Source organism: Taudactylus pleione, unplaced genomic scaffold (assembly GCF_031769625.1).
Source record: "Taudactylus pleione unplaced genomic scaffold, aTauple2 ptg000201l, whole genome shotgun sequence".
In the NCBI taxonomy this organism is placed as follows: domain Eukaryota; kingdom Metazoa; phylum Chordata; class Amphibia; order Anura; family Myobatrachidae; genus Taudactylus; species Taudactylus pleione.
In genome coordinates, this window is record NW_028284603.1 from 25362021 (window position 1) to 25378630 (window position 16610).

Below are 16610 nucleotides of genomic sequence, written 5' to 3' on the forward strand. Positions count from 1 at the left end.
AGGATGTGTGTGTGGCAGTTAGTACAGTACATGTAAGAGGCAACTTAACCAGGTTTCAAGTTTATTAACTGGGTAGAATAAAAGTGGCTTTAGACACAGGGTTAAAAAGCCTCTTGCTATGCTAAGTGCAGCCTGGAACAATTGGGTATGCCAGGCGTTGTTATGCACCGGGTAATAACTGAGCATACACCCTGGTGGGATGTAGTGATACGCTCCCCAATACAAGCGGTGGGGCATTTACAGTATAGAGAGAATCTCAGGGGCACGTCCATGTATAGAGAACGCCAATGTGGCCTGGAGAAGCCACACATGCACAGTAGCGCATGCCTGAGGTCAGACCTCCTGACAGAGCTGCGGCGGGTCTAGATACCACCAGCTCTACCTGCATTATGGATAGAGGCAGCACAGAGTGTTCTTCATCCTACACAAATAAACACCTCTGATCTGCCTCTTCAAGAGCAAAGTATAATATATGCTCAATGAGGGGGTAAGTTGTGTATTCTGTATGGGTCACACAACAACAACAAGGCATTGACTCCGCACTAGAAAAAATATATATTGGTCTACACAGATGAGCCTATAATTGGCACATAAATATTTGTTATACAAAAATCAACTCAAAGTATTCCATATACAGAAAACCTGTATTAAATCACAAATGTTGGTGGTGCTCCCCCTTAGTCAGAATACACAGAATTCATGCAAAAAGGAGAGAAAGCAGACTTTTTTTTATGGGGCACTCTTATTGATTTGTATGATTCACCAAAAATATAACCTTTATTAATGTTATAGTTAAAATGAATGAGTCAAAAGATTATTTAGACAATCTATGTTAATAAGGCCGGGATGTACTGGTTGTGGTGACCATTCCGCCAGTCACCGCAACCATAATAATCACATATGCACTAACATATGCGATTAGTATCACAAAGGACAGCTCTTGTGATAAGAGCTGCCCTGTGTGAAGCAGCCGACGCCAGGTGACAGGGTTATAAACATGAGCTGCGTTGTTAGATCTCTGAGCACCGGTGTCATATGTATCAATTTATACAGAGAAAGCATGTGTTTGTGCGTCAGTGTTAAATCCTCCAACTACTGTCCGTATATCAATTGCCACAATATTATTAGTAAGTGAATAAAGGGAAAAGGAAATAACAACCTCCACTCTCATGGCATCTGATCTAATCTCAGAATGCCCGTAGATATAAACATAACGTCAGAATATAAAACATCAAACCACACATGCTAATGAGTGCTCTAATTGAGATAGGACTCTCAGAGCTCTCGGTTCCTCTATCACATGAGATTAATGCTCGTTTAGTGGGTGTAGGTTTTGGAACAAATGCATATCACCGTCTAATAAGTCGCAGTGTCTGCAGGGCTGGTCCCGGCTAAGGTAAATGGAAGAAGACGATCATTTCGCCTGTGCGGCTTGTCACTTCCTCACCAGTCAGATACAGTGCGGAGTACAGTGTGGGTTGGATACAGTGCGGGTTGGAAACAGTGCAGGTCGGATACAGTGCGGGATACAGTGTGGGTTGTGTTGATATTAAAATTGAACCTCTATATACCCCTGCCTGTACCTTCTAAAATCCTTCCAATAAACCTCTAAGGATGACGCTAATTTGCGTACGCAGTCATACAGTAAATAGAGACTCCAGACTTAGACCATGTGGTTCCAAAGCACAAAGTATTATTCAAGTAAAAGTACAGTCAGTTACACGCTATTGATCCAGACACAATTAGACGCAAAGTAATTATACAGACCCCCAAGTACAGTATACATACGCCGCGCTTCCGGACCCGGTGATAGGCATCAGCAAGAGACCCCATCGTCATTCAGCATTCAGCAAGAAGACTAAAGACCCAGTGTTTGAGCACACATGTTTATACCCCCCCAGAATAGACAGGACAATAGAGAAGTTTCTTGCTTATGCCATTGGATCCCAGGGGAGAAGCATATGTTACAGTGCATTTAACAGGCTGGTTCAAATAGACTCGCCCAGCCTCTAACAACTGAGGGTCTTTTCCCTCCCGCCTCCCCATGCTGCATCCTAACAGTTGTTCCTAAAATATACATTTTGTTGCTTGTAGTCTCTGCGGTCCATAAGTTGAGAATGCCTTATGCGATCTCCACACCAATAGTACTGGAATTCTGTTGAAAGAGTATGCATCAGTACGAACCCAAACACTGCTGCCTTAACATGTATAGAACCTTAGTTATCAAATATCTTTATTTCACAGCATTTAAACTAACTGAACCAACTTAAATCATATACTTTAAAGCTTATTAAACCTTATGTGTGAATATGTAATGTATGAGTATTCGGGGTTTGATATAAAGATGTATAAATGTGTGTATGAAGAAGGGTGCACTTAACTCTCACGAAGTGAACATCTTAGCAGTGTGACATGCTGAGCCAGATAGTTCCACATGCCCACCCTGCCAGCAGTCCCCCACACCTGTCCCAGGCTTCAAAAGAAAAAAACTCATTATTCTCCTAGTCTCTTGTGTGAAATGCAAATAGCCCAGCTACAAGAGACAGACCTAAGATGACACTCTAGCTTTTGAAATCATGTAAATGCTGGAAGCTTGCTAATGTAAGGTGTGTATTTGAGCCAGACCACCTGTAGTGAGGGCAAACACTATCCAAGAAGCTTATCTACACAAGCCAGTTGTCACCTGGCCACTTGCTCTAATGCAATTTTGGCATACTGTAAAGCCATTTCTGAAATATATATCCTTTATAATACGTAAAGTAATGAAATGGGCTTTTGGTGAAACGCCGTAACCTATGGCGATGGTCACAGATGCATTCGCATGATGCTAATAGTATTATCGCCACATGTACTAAAGTGTGAGTATATCTAAAATGGCGCTGAGGCAGCCATTTAGCAAAATGGCATCTTGCGGCCAGTCTCAAGATGGTGTCGCTGCGATTCAATTTTAATCTGATCTTGTCTCAGCCAATAATCCAGTTTCGACAGTCCACCCTTTGATAGCGAACAACATGCTATCACAATCTGCTATTAGAATTTAATTTAGGCTTACATTTACATATTATTTAGTGTTATTATGGGATGGCACAAGGTGGTTCTTAATCCATTAATAATGTGTCTCTGAGTGGGGACATAAAACTACTATTATACGCACACCGCGGATCTTGGAAGATCATGTGAAAGGTGTGGGAATGCACCAGTCTTATAAAAGCAGTCTTGAAGGGGAATTGAGACTTTACATTATTTGGGGTGTCTTTAAAAATAACATTTCAATAATACATTTTTATGTATGGCTAAATATAGTACATTAAATGATGGTATTTCCTAGCTCAGGGTTGTAATGCAGTTATGTATTTACCTCGGTATTCATACTGGCCACTATCATAATTTCATTCTTTTGTTTTACTCTATTTTTACATTTTCCACACTTCAACACAATAGGAACACACCGGATGCATATGCCAATTATTATGATGACAATTAGTATAAGGATCAAGCATTTGCCTATGCTGGCGATCACTTCCTGGACCCATTCCCCTAGACCTGAGAACCATTTCACTGGGTTCAGCCATGACACCCATCCTTCTATCTTTTCCCTTACTTCAGCCACTGAAACGTTATGGTTCTTGCGAAATTCCCACTTTAGCTGCAGAATTTCATCCATCTTCCGGTCTATCACCTCCTTAGGGTCGCTGGTATCATTGGTGACATAGGTGCAACATTGTACTCCAAATTGGGTGGCTAACATTACGCAATACCCTCCAGTAACAGCAGTTAAATAATTCAACACTAGCCTGTGTTGCACCAGTTCTTTCTTGTACGCTTGCAATTCTTTCCCTGTATCCCTGAATGTGTCATCATACATCTCGGTGATATTATCTATCAATTTAGTAAGTTCCTGAATATATCTAAAATTTAATGTACCCCGAGCAATTCTGGTGGGATCCAGTGCGACTAAAACTTGAAAGCCAGTTGTCTCACTAATTAACTGAGTGGCTTTGTGCACGTCACCAGGTATCATATTTCATTTGCCTCTGTGTTCATATTGCTTGTGAAAATATGGTGATGGTGTGTTTTTATGTATACCAAGCATTTCAACATGTGTGAGGGTCATAACTTCTGGAAGTATTCTACCCAAATAACATAACAATTACAATACTAAAATTGTTCAGACACTCCCCTGATTGGCATTGCACTCCTCCTCCTGACTCCACTCCATCAGCTCTGCCGTCAGCTCACATTTCCTTTATTGGTCCTCCATCACAGACACTGGGTATCCCCAAACAGATCATCACAAGAAAAACTCTTTTTAATCCTTCCGGCACAAGCTCACAATCGACAGGTCCACGTTATCGGCCTTGTCTCTGCCTTGTATCTCCACCGGTTGGTTAACCTCCCTATAGTGAGTGGAATGGACCCACGTATCTTCCTCGGCCACCCTTTGAGGATGCTGTATCGTCAGATACGGACCTTTCCACCGATCGGTCAAACAACCTGAGCTAAAAAAATTTGGATCATAACAAATTCTCCAGATTTGACATCATGACAGGTTGCATTAGACATGTTAGTTAATAACACTTTCAATTTCGGTTATTCTCATTCATCTTCATGAGACCCTGCACAGTAACCTCATTATCATATTTTCACATGAGGCTGCCTGTTTGAACAGTATCTCAAAGGGGGGCAAATAAAGGAAAAGACAGTCTGGGATAATCTTAGTGGTGTTACCCATCATCTTACACATGTTCTTGGAAATGTCACCTGTAAAATAAGTCCCCCTATCATTTTTAATAATTCTAGGGATATAAGACCTTATTCAGAGGCGGCCGTACGGTCTATGACCACACGGCCGCCTCGATGTTTGGCCAGTGCACATGCGCACAAGGGAGCCGGCTCCCTCGTGCGCATGCGTGAGACCCGCTACGACCGACAGCGCTGGTCATAGCAGGTCTCTTTCCAAAGGGGGCGAGCTGTCGATGTTGATTGACCAGAAGCTCTCCGGGGCTTACGACAAGTGAGACCCTACCATGGATCGCGACCATCACCCGAGCGGTCATTGGAGCTGTGGGTGTAAACCCACAGCCTAACGACCGCAACAGAGGCGGCCGGTCAGGATGCAAGTGGCCGCCCAGTTTCTGAGCGACGGCTTGCATCCTCCAACCGCCTCTGAATGAGGTCCATAGTATCTTCATACAGGTTCCTGCAATTAAATCTTGTTATTAATAGCTACTGCTCTAAATAATGCCTGTGCCACTGGGTTGGATAGTATTCCGAGTAGTCGACCTCAGCCTGGCATGGCTGCTGTTTATCCTTAGCAACCTTGCGTCCTATGAGTGGGAGATAAAGCACAACAGTTTAATATCATTTAAACATGACCAAAAATACAACAATAAATCATCCACATTTTACATTAGAACAGATACATTGATAGGTTGAAAAGATAGTAAACAGTCATATAAGGCCTGGGAGAAGATACTGAGGTTACCTATGAACCCATGGGAAACTCGTGTTCCTGTGTGGTGTTCTTCACTTTGCAGTTCTTACTTACGTGTCCCACTTGGTGACAGTTAAACATAATTTTGAACGGGGTGGATGAAAAGATTGTTGTGGGATTTGAGCAAGAGGGAAAGGTGGTAGGTATGGGTAAGGATAGGGAGGGTAAGGATATTGTGGGGGATATGAGTATGAGACCTGTGGTTGTGTATGATATGTGAGGTAAGGATGTGTTTGCTGTGATGTGGGATTGGTGAGGACGTGTAATTGTTCAGGTGCAGGTGTGTGTGTGGGTGCAGGTGTGTCGGTTGGCTGTGATGTTACCGACATTCCTTCCAGAGCTTGGATACTGACAGCCATTAGTTTTTCGCTCTGGGTCTCTCTCTTCTTTGTGATATTTTTATCATGTTCTATGGCAGACTCTATGAGGTTATCTATTGTGAGTCCCCTCCAGCCAGGTTGTGAGGTCTGAACCCGAATCTTTAAATCGTCTTTCAGACCGTCCATGAGTACCATGACTATCATTCCCCTGTGGTGAGTGCTATCTTTAATATCTTATATCCCAGTGTACTGGGTGATAGCCTGCAGAGCCTGGTCGCAATAGTCTTCTGCAGTTTCACTCTCCTTTTGCTTAATTGTGAAAATTTTGTTCCAGTTAACTACTACTGGAAAATATACACCCAATTGAGTCACAATGCGGGAAATGTTACCTAGGTTTACTTGGTCTGTTAAGGGAACGTCACCATCCAATACACAATCCGTGATAAAATTTGTCATGTCGGTATTGCGTGGCAGACAGACCCTTAACACCACACGCCAATCTTTATTAGTTGGCTCATGAGAACTACCCAAATATCTCAAAAATCTTTGACATTTGGCTAGTTCCTTTTTGGGATCAGGGAAATCATTTATGATGGAATTTAGTTCCGCTCTTGTCCAAGGACAATGCATTACCACTTCCCTCATGGGCACTACACCGTTCGCATCTGCATTTCCATTCGGAACAGTTATCGTCCGAATGGGATGCAGACCGGTAGCGTTGCTACTTCTGACCTGGTTACCTGGCTGGGGGTTTAATCTGCTGCTGCTACGTATGGTATTAACAACTTCCTCTACGGGTGCAGAGTGTGTTAACACTTCCCTTGCTGTTACCGATGGAGATGGCGGCACCATCCGTGATTGTGGTGATGCAGCATCTATCATTTGCACAGCATGGGAAATGGCAGACATTACAATAAGTTCATCATCCATATCATAAACATTTTCTTTATGGTTGCTTAAGAGGGGGTACAAATTGCTTGTTACATTTTTATGGGTATTTTTGGTAACTGTACTTGCACCTCCATCCACATAAGGTGGGGGAGGTGAGCGTGAACTGCTGGCAATACTCTCCACAACGCTACCTTGACGCACCTGCGCGCCATTTTGCGGCTCGCCCGTATTGCAATTTAACGTCGTGGATGTATTTTCTGGCAATGTGCTCGCGACGCTAGTTTGCGTCGCTTGCACATTTTTAAGCCACGCATCCCCTTCATGCTGCCACAATTTTAAACATTCAAAATATTTGACCTTTTTTTCTCGGGAGCGCATCAGACTGATGTGATCCCGGACGTTATCTAATACATCCTTATCAAAACTTCCAATTCTGGGAAACGGTCTAACACTCTTCATCGTCATCTTAAACCATACATCACAATACCTTATTGCATAAGTACCGTACTTAGTATGCATAATACGACGGGACAATCCGATCGGCGCCTCCATTAGCAGCACATCATTGTCTAACATCTTTACTGTTTGCATGGCTCCCATTCTGAGACAAAATCCTACGCTTTTCAATAAAGATTTAAACTGGTGAAAGACAATCAAGATACTTTCACTTACCTGTGGACGATATTAACAGGATGCGCCCACACACCTGGATAAGATTTGAAAAAGGCAACTTCCACACCCGGATAAGATTTATTAAGGCAACTTCCACACCTATGGGAGTTTGTATGTTGGCCGCTCCCACGTACCTCTCTACAACAAAGACAACATGTACACCTGCTACTGTGTATAGAACGGTAAAGCTACTTACCAAGCGGCTAGACTAACTCTTGCACCTAGCCCTTAAGGATCATACGATACCCTTAACTTTGTCCAACAAATATTCACTGTTACACACTTTTTTCCTGCGCAGAAAAATACACGTTAACCCAGATATTGATAACAATTGAAAAAGGTAAACCTTGATGGCTTTGTTTAAACACGTGGCAGTAGAACCGGAAGTACGTATACACTATTGTGCGACCAGCCAAATACACAATAATGCGACTACCACACAACTGTATAATGACTTTTTAACTGCGTACGCAAAAGTGCGTCTTTTACTGTGTGCAAAACTGCGACTCAGCCGCGTACTCAATACTGCGGCACCCTTTTAAACATTAGGTTCTATCAACAAAGGAAAACAAACTTTTTCCTCTCTTGTCCCTGGATTCTAGTCAGCTTCCTTTACTCACACGAAAATGGATAGCGATTTTTCAGCACAAAGCGGTTACAGGAAAACCCTGTATGTGGCCACTCCACCCTTTGCTGAGATATCGATAGCCGTATGTGCCATGTGAGTAGGTAAGTGACTTCACTCGATGAGCCCCCATCTGTTGATATTACAATTAAACCTCTATATACCCCTGCCTGTACCTTCTAAAATCCTTCCTATAAACCTCTAAGGATGACGCTAATTTCCGTACGCAGTCATACAGTAAATAGAGATGCCAGACTTAGAACATGTGGTTCCAAAGCACAAAGTATTATTCAAGTAAAAGTACAGTCAGTTACATGCTATTGATAAAGACAATATTAGACGCAAAGGAATTATACAGACCCCCAAGTACAGTATACATACGCCGCGCTTCCGGACCCGGTGATAGGCATCAGCAAGAGGCCCCGTCGTCATTCAGCATTCAGCAAGAAGACTAAAGACCCAGTGTTTGAGCACACATGTTTATACCCCCCAGAATAGACAGGACAATAGAGAAGTTTCTTGCTTATGCCATTGGTTCCCAGGGGAGAAGCATATGTTACAGTGCATTTAACAGGCTGGTTCAAATAGACGCGCCCAGCCTCTAACAACTGAGGGTCTTTTCCCTCCCGCCTCCCCATGCTGCATCCTAACAGTTGTTCCTAAAATATACATTTTGTTGCTTGTAGTCTCTGCGGTCCATAAGTTGAGAATGCCTGATGCGATCTCCACACCGATAGTACTGGAATTCTGTTGAAAGAGTATGCATCAGTACGAACCCAAACACTGCTGCCTTAACATGTATAGAACCTTAGTTATCAAATATCTTTATTTCACAGCATTTAAACTAACTGAACCAACTTAAATCATATACTTTAAAGCTTATTAAACCTTATGTGTGAATATGTAATGTGTGAGTATTCGGGGTTTGATATAAAGACGTATTGATGTGTGTATGAAGAAGGGTGCACTTAACTCTCACGAAGTGAACATCTTAGCAGTGTGACATGCTGAGCCAGATAGTTCCACAAGCCCACCCTGCCAGCAGTCCCCCACACCTGTCCCAGGCTTCAAAAGAAAAAAACTCTTTATTCTCCTAGTCTCTTGTGTGAAATGCAAATAGCCCAGCTACAAGAGACAGACCTAAGATGACACTCTAGCCTTTGAAATCATGTCATTGCAGGAAGCTTGCTAATGTAAGGTGTGTATTCGAGCCAGACCACCTGTAATAAAGGGCAAACACTATCCAGGAAGCTTATCTACACAAGCCAGTTGTCACCTGGCCACTTGCTCTAATGCAATTTTGGGATACTGTAAAGCCATTTCTGAAATATATATCCTTTATAATACGTAAAGTAATGAAATGGGCTTTTGGTGAAACGCCGTAACCTATGAATCGTCACAGATGCATTCGCATGATGCTAATAGTATTATCGCCACATGTACTAAAGTGTGAGTTTATCTAAAATGGTGCTGAGGCGGCCATTTCGCAAAATGGTGTCTTGCGGCCAGTCGCAAGATGGTGTCGCTGCGATTCAATTTTAAACTGATTTTGTCTCAGCCAATAATCCAGTTTCGACAGTTGGATACAATGCAAGTCGGTTACAGTGTGGGTCGGACACAGTGCAGGTTGGATACAGTGCAGTTTACAGTGCAGGTCAGATACAGTGTGGGTTGGATACAGTGCAGGATATCAGTCAGGCAGAGGCATGACAAGGGCTGCTTGTGATCACACAGGACCTGTTGTGCACATTTGCAGAATGGGTCCTGTGTTATTTTTCCTTAGCCCTCTTGTTTTTTTCTGACAAGAATGGTGATTTCTTTGTCATTGGCTGCTATACCGCATTTATGACAAGGTACAATGACTTATGTGCTCTGCTTTTGGCACCACTGTTGTACTCAACTGGTCCCTTGATTGACTGTAGTCCACTATGGAATCAGAGCTTTAGCAGAACAGTGGAAAAATCACGTGACTCAATGGAGGACAAATCCAAATTATAATTGTTACATAAAAGGTTCACCCAAATAATGTGGGCCAAAAAGAATGGATAAGTTTGCAAAATGTAATGGTGTTAGTAATTAGTAATAGTAATTAGTAGCAGAAGAATAAGCTTTCTGTCAGTCACACTTAGTTACAATACACTGTAACAAGCTTATTAAGAACATTAACGGCATGCAGAGGGATTAGCAGATCCTCTCACCTCTCAGTTTGTTTGAGAATGCAGCAAAGTCCGATGGTCTGTTAGCAGCTTTGTTTTTCCTATGTGCTGAAGCCTGAAAATGGATGTAAACTCTTTTATCCTCTCATACAGGAGACTTTGTGACTCTCTAAAACTTCAATGGGACCTCACTGTGAACAACTAACTCATTGGTACATTCTTGCTGTCTTGTGCTGCATCAGTGGAGATGTTGTTCAGGGCTCATTCCTAATTGGTTGAGATATTTAATGTATCAACGGGACACTTCCTCAGGAGTCTAACGTAATGAGGAGGTATTTAGTCCATTACAGTAGCTAGCTAACATTATTCATGCAATGCTGTAGCCCACCTACATCCAGCCAACTTATTACATCAGGGGAAGCAAAATCCCGCAGCTAGCGCCAGCTTGATGCACAGACCTATGCATGTACCTATAGAAAGAGTGAATATAGAGAAATAGATTATGCATATTTTTGGGGGCTGTAACGTGGAAAGTTCAGAGAGGATGTGTTAATGTAACTGCTGGCTACGCAGAGTTGGATGTGAGCATAGATACAAATCTTATTATCAATTATCAATTGCACCAGGTATAAGGTGATGCTGATGATGATGGTGATGGGCATCAAACCAAGCTTACTGATATGGTCAGTCTGCTTGCAACGATGCATACAGCACTGCATACAGATAAATCCAGGGGCATTTTATGAGAGGAGGGGGCTCGTGTGCAGTCTTGGAGCAGGTTCCACCCCCTTGTGACAATGCACGGACAATGTAAACTCTGGGACAACACCAGTGCCTACTGTGAATGCGCATATAATCTTCGTCCAGCATCATATTCCAAATTATTTCTCTGTCACTCATGTGCATACATCTGGGAAAATGCGGATGTAGTAAGGTAAATATATTCAATGGGTGTAGGTTGTATGGTGTGGGTACCCCTGGACCATGGGGTTTGTGTGCACAACCCTGCGCACCGATTATAGATGCACCAATGGGAAATATACAATTTTTTTTCCTGTGCATGCAATGTGGGTTGTGTGCTTTGGCAACGTAGCGAAACCATCGGTAACATCGGACCCATACGCACAGTTAAGGCAGGTCAGACCTCACTCAGGTCACGCTATAAGGCCTCAGACTGCTTATGGTATTGCAGTGGATAATTTATGCATGCCCCTGCAATGCCATCCTAACCCACAGGCATGCCTGCGTTCGCCCGACCACCCCCGTCACTACCCACAAACGGCATTTCCTGTTAATCACTCTGTAATGGGTCTGAGTAGTCTCAGCAGACGCAGTTCCCATCGCAATTGCTGTTTCGTGCACACGCACTGCGATGCATGCACAATGCGAATTAATCGACCGATTGCGTGCGTCTTTGCAACTGCGATCCTTGCTGAATCAGGCCCTGCGTTAAGAAGTTATTTGATGTAGACTATGTAAGTTTTTTCTAACTTACTAAAACATTTTCATAAATGCACTAGATATAAACTGTGGAGCTTATATTTTTCAGGGAAATCTGCAAAAAATAGAAAAACACCATTTTTATATGTCTTAAAAGACATAAGGATCTCATAAAAAAACTCATGTAAAATGTTCAAACACATGGAGGCATAAAAACAAATGAAATAAGCAAATGAGGCTATGCCCTATTACCCAGAATGCAATATTTGTTCTTTCAACTATTTTGTTTTTCAGATTGCAGAGTACTGTACATGGATGCTGGAGCCTGCCGCACACTGCTGGGTGCTTACAGATGTAGCATGTGGTAGCCACTTGGATTCCTCTGTAATTTGTTACACTGCAAGGCTAGTGTTTATTAGTGGGGCAACAAAAAAGTACAATGCTACACATCTCTATTTTATACATTTGTGTTCTTGTGAGGTATAAGACCAGCCCGGTTGTTGCATATGATGTTTTTCTGTGATAACACACACTTCCTCCACACTGAGGGCCTGATTCAGAGCCGGACGCTCTTTCAGAGCGCTCGCTCCGAATCAGTGCCCTCCCTCTCTTTTTTTACGGCGGCCTCCTGGCCGTTCGCATAGCTGTGGGTGACCACCCACAGCTATAGCGAGCGGCCAAAAAGATGGTCGCGATGGTCAAGACCCATCGCTATGCGGGTCTCACGCATGCGCACGACGGAGCCGGCTCCCTCGTGCGCATGCGCACTTGGCCAACATCGACCCGCTTGCGGGCGCTCAGCGCTCGCGAGCGGGTCTGAATCAGGCCCTGGCTCTCTTCCATTTCTACTTATCTAACCAGTTCTGAAACTAGGTGTCAATTTATTAGATAATGAGATTGGGCCCTATTAATTATCATTCCTTATTGCTGCTGGAACAGCAGCTCAGATAAAAGGCTGTCCCGGTGAAGAAATTAATAATGGAGTGATAGGTGTCGCTATCACTACACTGCAATTTCTGACACTTCGCATGTACAGGGCCATTTTGCAAATATGGCAGCATTAATGGACAGAGGCTGTCGCAGAGGGATGTGTCACCATCATTAGCCAATAGGGCCTGCTCTGAAAAGCTTTGTTTTCAGTATAAATATAGCCAGACCACAGATCCTCTGCTAGATAGGCCCCATAGTAACTTGTTTTATCTGTTTTATTCCTGCAGCTTCACTAATGCCAAAGAGGTGGAAAATTTTGGGTGTCTTATTTACAAAAAGTTTATATATTTCTTTAATACCAGTGTCCAGTCCTCGAACACAGGTAACACTGTTGTCATTAATATATTGAGCTACAATAGAGTGGTTCATACCTATATCACAAAAAAAAAAACATTTACTAAGATGCAGCTAAGAAACAGCATTGATAGGACCCTACAGGTATCAGCCAGCACTGGGGGCACCAGAAAACATGACTAGGGTACCCTTTTATCCATTATTCTTCCATTCTTACCCTACATAACGTAATGTTCTGGGTGCTGACTGCTCCTTCACCTGTGGTGGGTAAGGCCCTGAGTACAATGCTAAAGGCCATTATTATGTAATAACTCTTCTTAAAGGCTCAACAACATAGATAAACTGATTTTGTTTTTGGAATATGTAAAATAAGAAACATCTTGCAATATATATTCTTTTAAGTTATTTCAGTGCAAAAAAGTAAATACATCTTAGTAGCATATTGAATTAGGGGTGCGATTTTTGCAGGAAAAATTGATGCGGCCATTGATGCGGGCATTGTGACCATTTTTTTCATCAAAATGGGTATGTGTGTTCCTGATACACACGCTATCCAATTGAAAAAACTTGTTTATGCAAATTTTTACTGCAAAAACCCGCAAGAATAAAAAATTTTGTACCCCAACAAAGTAGAAAAAAATATTGGGAACATAAAACTATATTAAGGTTTAAAAGTAAAAAAAATTATATAAACCAAACTTTTTCCATTAAATACAAATGAAAAAAAATTAAAAAGGAGAAAAAAGTAGAAGAAAGGTAATTTGGGGGTAATTTGAGGCCACTTTAAAAAAAAAATTTTTTAAAAGATAAAAAGATATTTTTTTAATATAAATAAATACTGTAATTAAATTGGGGTGCATAAACTAACAAAAAAGTTTATTCTGGGGTAAATGGAGGCCATTTTTTTCACAACAATAATGACATGTAATTATTGAAGTAATTAAGCTAATTGGAAACTTCCAATTGCCTAATTAGTCATTAGGGGGGGGGTCCTGTGGATCCTGAAGCAATTCCCAACATTTTAACTAAAAATAGGGATTTTTCCTGACTTTGCACCTGCTCTGGAGATGCGAGAAATAAGAAGCGTAAATTCCTATTGAAATTACCATAGCTGAATTTCTCGCAGCCTATTGAATAGGCACTATGAGGGGGGGGGGAAATAATATTGTTCGCAATGGAATATGCCCATTATCCTGTATGTGTTTACCCTGACATTGTATTGTATTAATTGTATTGATTACTTCATTTTAACATGACCTAATGTAACTGGTATCTGTGATATTTCTTCCATGGCTGATGTATAATTACATAGCAGCCATAAAACATATTTTAGGACCTGGAAAAAAAAGACAGCAGCACAAAAACTATTTTGTTATGGCACCTATTTTTTCATAAGTATGCCATCATAGATGGGGAAGCCTGATGATTAGCGGCCAAGCTGGCAATAGGTCAGGAAGAAGTGGGACAACAGTTTGCATCATGTGATGAGTTTCTATACAGAATGGGGGCTAGCCACATGATGCGCCAAGTATCATGCCCAAATGCAAACAGTTATCATTTTGTGGTATTGGAAATTTAAATGATCAATGGATGGAGATGATCAATGACTTTCCCTGGTCACTAGTGGCTGCGGAGTCTCTTTGTCTTTGTTCAAATGCCATGGATTTTATTCTTTTGTTTTCGGAGAAGCCGCATGGGAAAGTGCGGATGCCAATGTAATAAAAACATTGAACTGTACAATAGTGATAGATGTTATAAGCACCAACCTAATGTCCTCTCAGGATTCATTTAAGACAGAAAACCAATGCTGTCTCCACTCGTCACCACTACAAATCTGTGTGCATCAAGCTAGAGAAAGCATGAGGAATTAGTTTATATTTTTGCAAAACATTTTCAGCTTGCGACACTCAGAACGACTTCCTAATCTCTGCAAGTACTGCACTATCATATATGCTTTAAACACTATTGAATTTCCGTTAAAATGCACCCTCCTCCTGGAATCGGTATGGCCGGCGGTTCGATTCCCGGCAGCGCCTGGCTGACAACAGCAGAGTTCCCGGCAGCGGAAGCCCGACAGCGCTGGAAATCCCGATCGTGGATAGGTAAATACTAACTAACCTAACCTAACCTCCTTAGGGGTGCCTAATCCTAACCTCCCCCCAAACTGCCTAACCCTAATCCCCCCTCTAAGTGCCTAACCCTAACCCCCCCTTCCCCGCTGCCTAAACCTAAGTCCCCTGGGGGGTGCCTAACCCTAAGTCCCCCACAGGGGTACCTAACCCTAACCCTCCCTCCCCCTAGCCTAACCCTAACCCTCCCGGGGGGGTGCCTAACCCTAAGTCCCCCCCGGGTGCCCTAAACCTAACCCTCCCCCCCCCCCGCGGCTGTCCACTCGCGGCACCCGGCATCCCTTCGATCGGGATGCCGGGCGCTGGTCTACCAGCGTCGGGGAAATGTCAGGCATCTACATCTAGACGCCCGGCATTTCATCCCTCACCGGTATATGACAGTCGGGAAGCCGGCTGCCGGTATTAAGGCAGCCGGCTTCCCGATTGTATACCCTCCTCCTATGTGCAGAGACTCAAATGCAAACCCAGGCTTGTAAGCCATACCTATACAAACATTGGAATCGGTATGTAATGCCGGCTGTCGGGATGCCTCCTGTCAAAATATTGATAGTGGCATCCCGATGGTTGGTATACTTACCCTCACCCCTCTACCCCTCCCTTCTTGTAGCCTAACTCTATCCCCCCCTCCCCGAACCTAACCCTAACACTCCCCATTAGTGCCTAACCCTAACCCTCCCCCCAGAGGTGATTAACATTAACCTCCCCCCAAAAAAAACGCTAACCCTGTTTGCTACCTAAACCAGATCAAGATAGGCGTCGGGATTAAGCAGTGGCGTAACTAGGGGGGGTCGGGCAGGGTGCGTGCCCTGGGCGCCGTGGGACCGGTGGCGTGGGGGGGCGCCGCCGGCCACGGTCCGGCCCGCCGTAGTTAGCCACCAGTGTAGCGCTGACCGCAGTGGGTGCGGTCAGCGCTACACATTTACACAGGAACCGCGCTAGGCTTCCAGCGCCGGTCCTGTGCTGCACAGCTGAGCCCGATCCCTCCACCTGAGCACTTGCCCAATAGCGCTAGGAGGCAGGCTCAGGCTGTGCATAACACACGCATCGCCGCCAGCGCTGGCGACGATGCGTGTGTTAAACAGCAGCCAATGAGAGTCAGATAAACTCTCATTGACTGCTGCAGCACCCACTGCAAGAGCTGGGCTTCCGTCCATCTCCTGCAATGGGCAATGGGACAGACGTCATGACATCATGACATCTCTCCCATAATGCTGAGCGCGCCAGCCCGGGAGGACTGGAGGGCGGCGGCGGGAGCGGTGTCGCGGTCCGGAGCAGCAGCGTGGATTCAGGTAAGTATATTTTTATATATATTTTTTTAAACCTGTCTGCACTACTGGGGGCACAATGGGGGAGGGGGGTGGCTACTACTGGGGGGACCTCTACTTGGGGTGGGGGCACAACAGGGGAGGGGTGGCTACTACTGGGGGCACCATTATTGGGAGGACCTCTACTGGGGGGGGCTACTACTGGGGGCACTTAATCAGGAGGGGGATCCTCTACTGGGGACTACTACTTGGGGGGGAACTACCACTGGGGGCATTATAAAAGAGGCCTACTACTAGAGGCACTGCACGGAGGGGACCACTACTGGGGGCAATA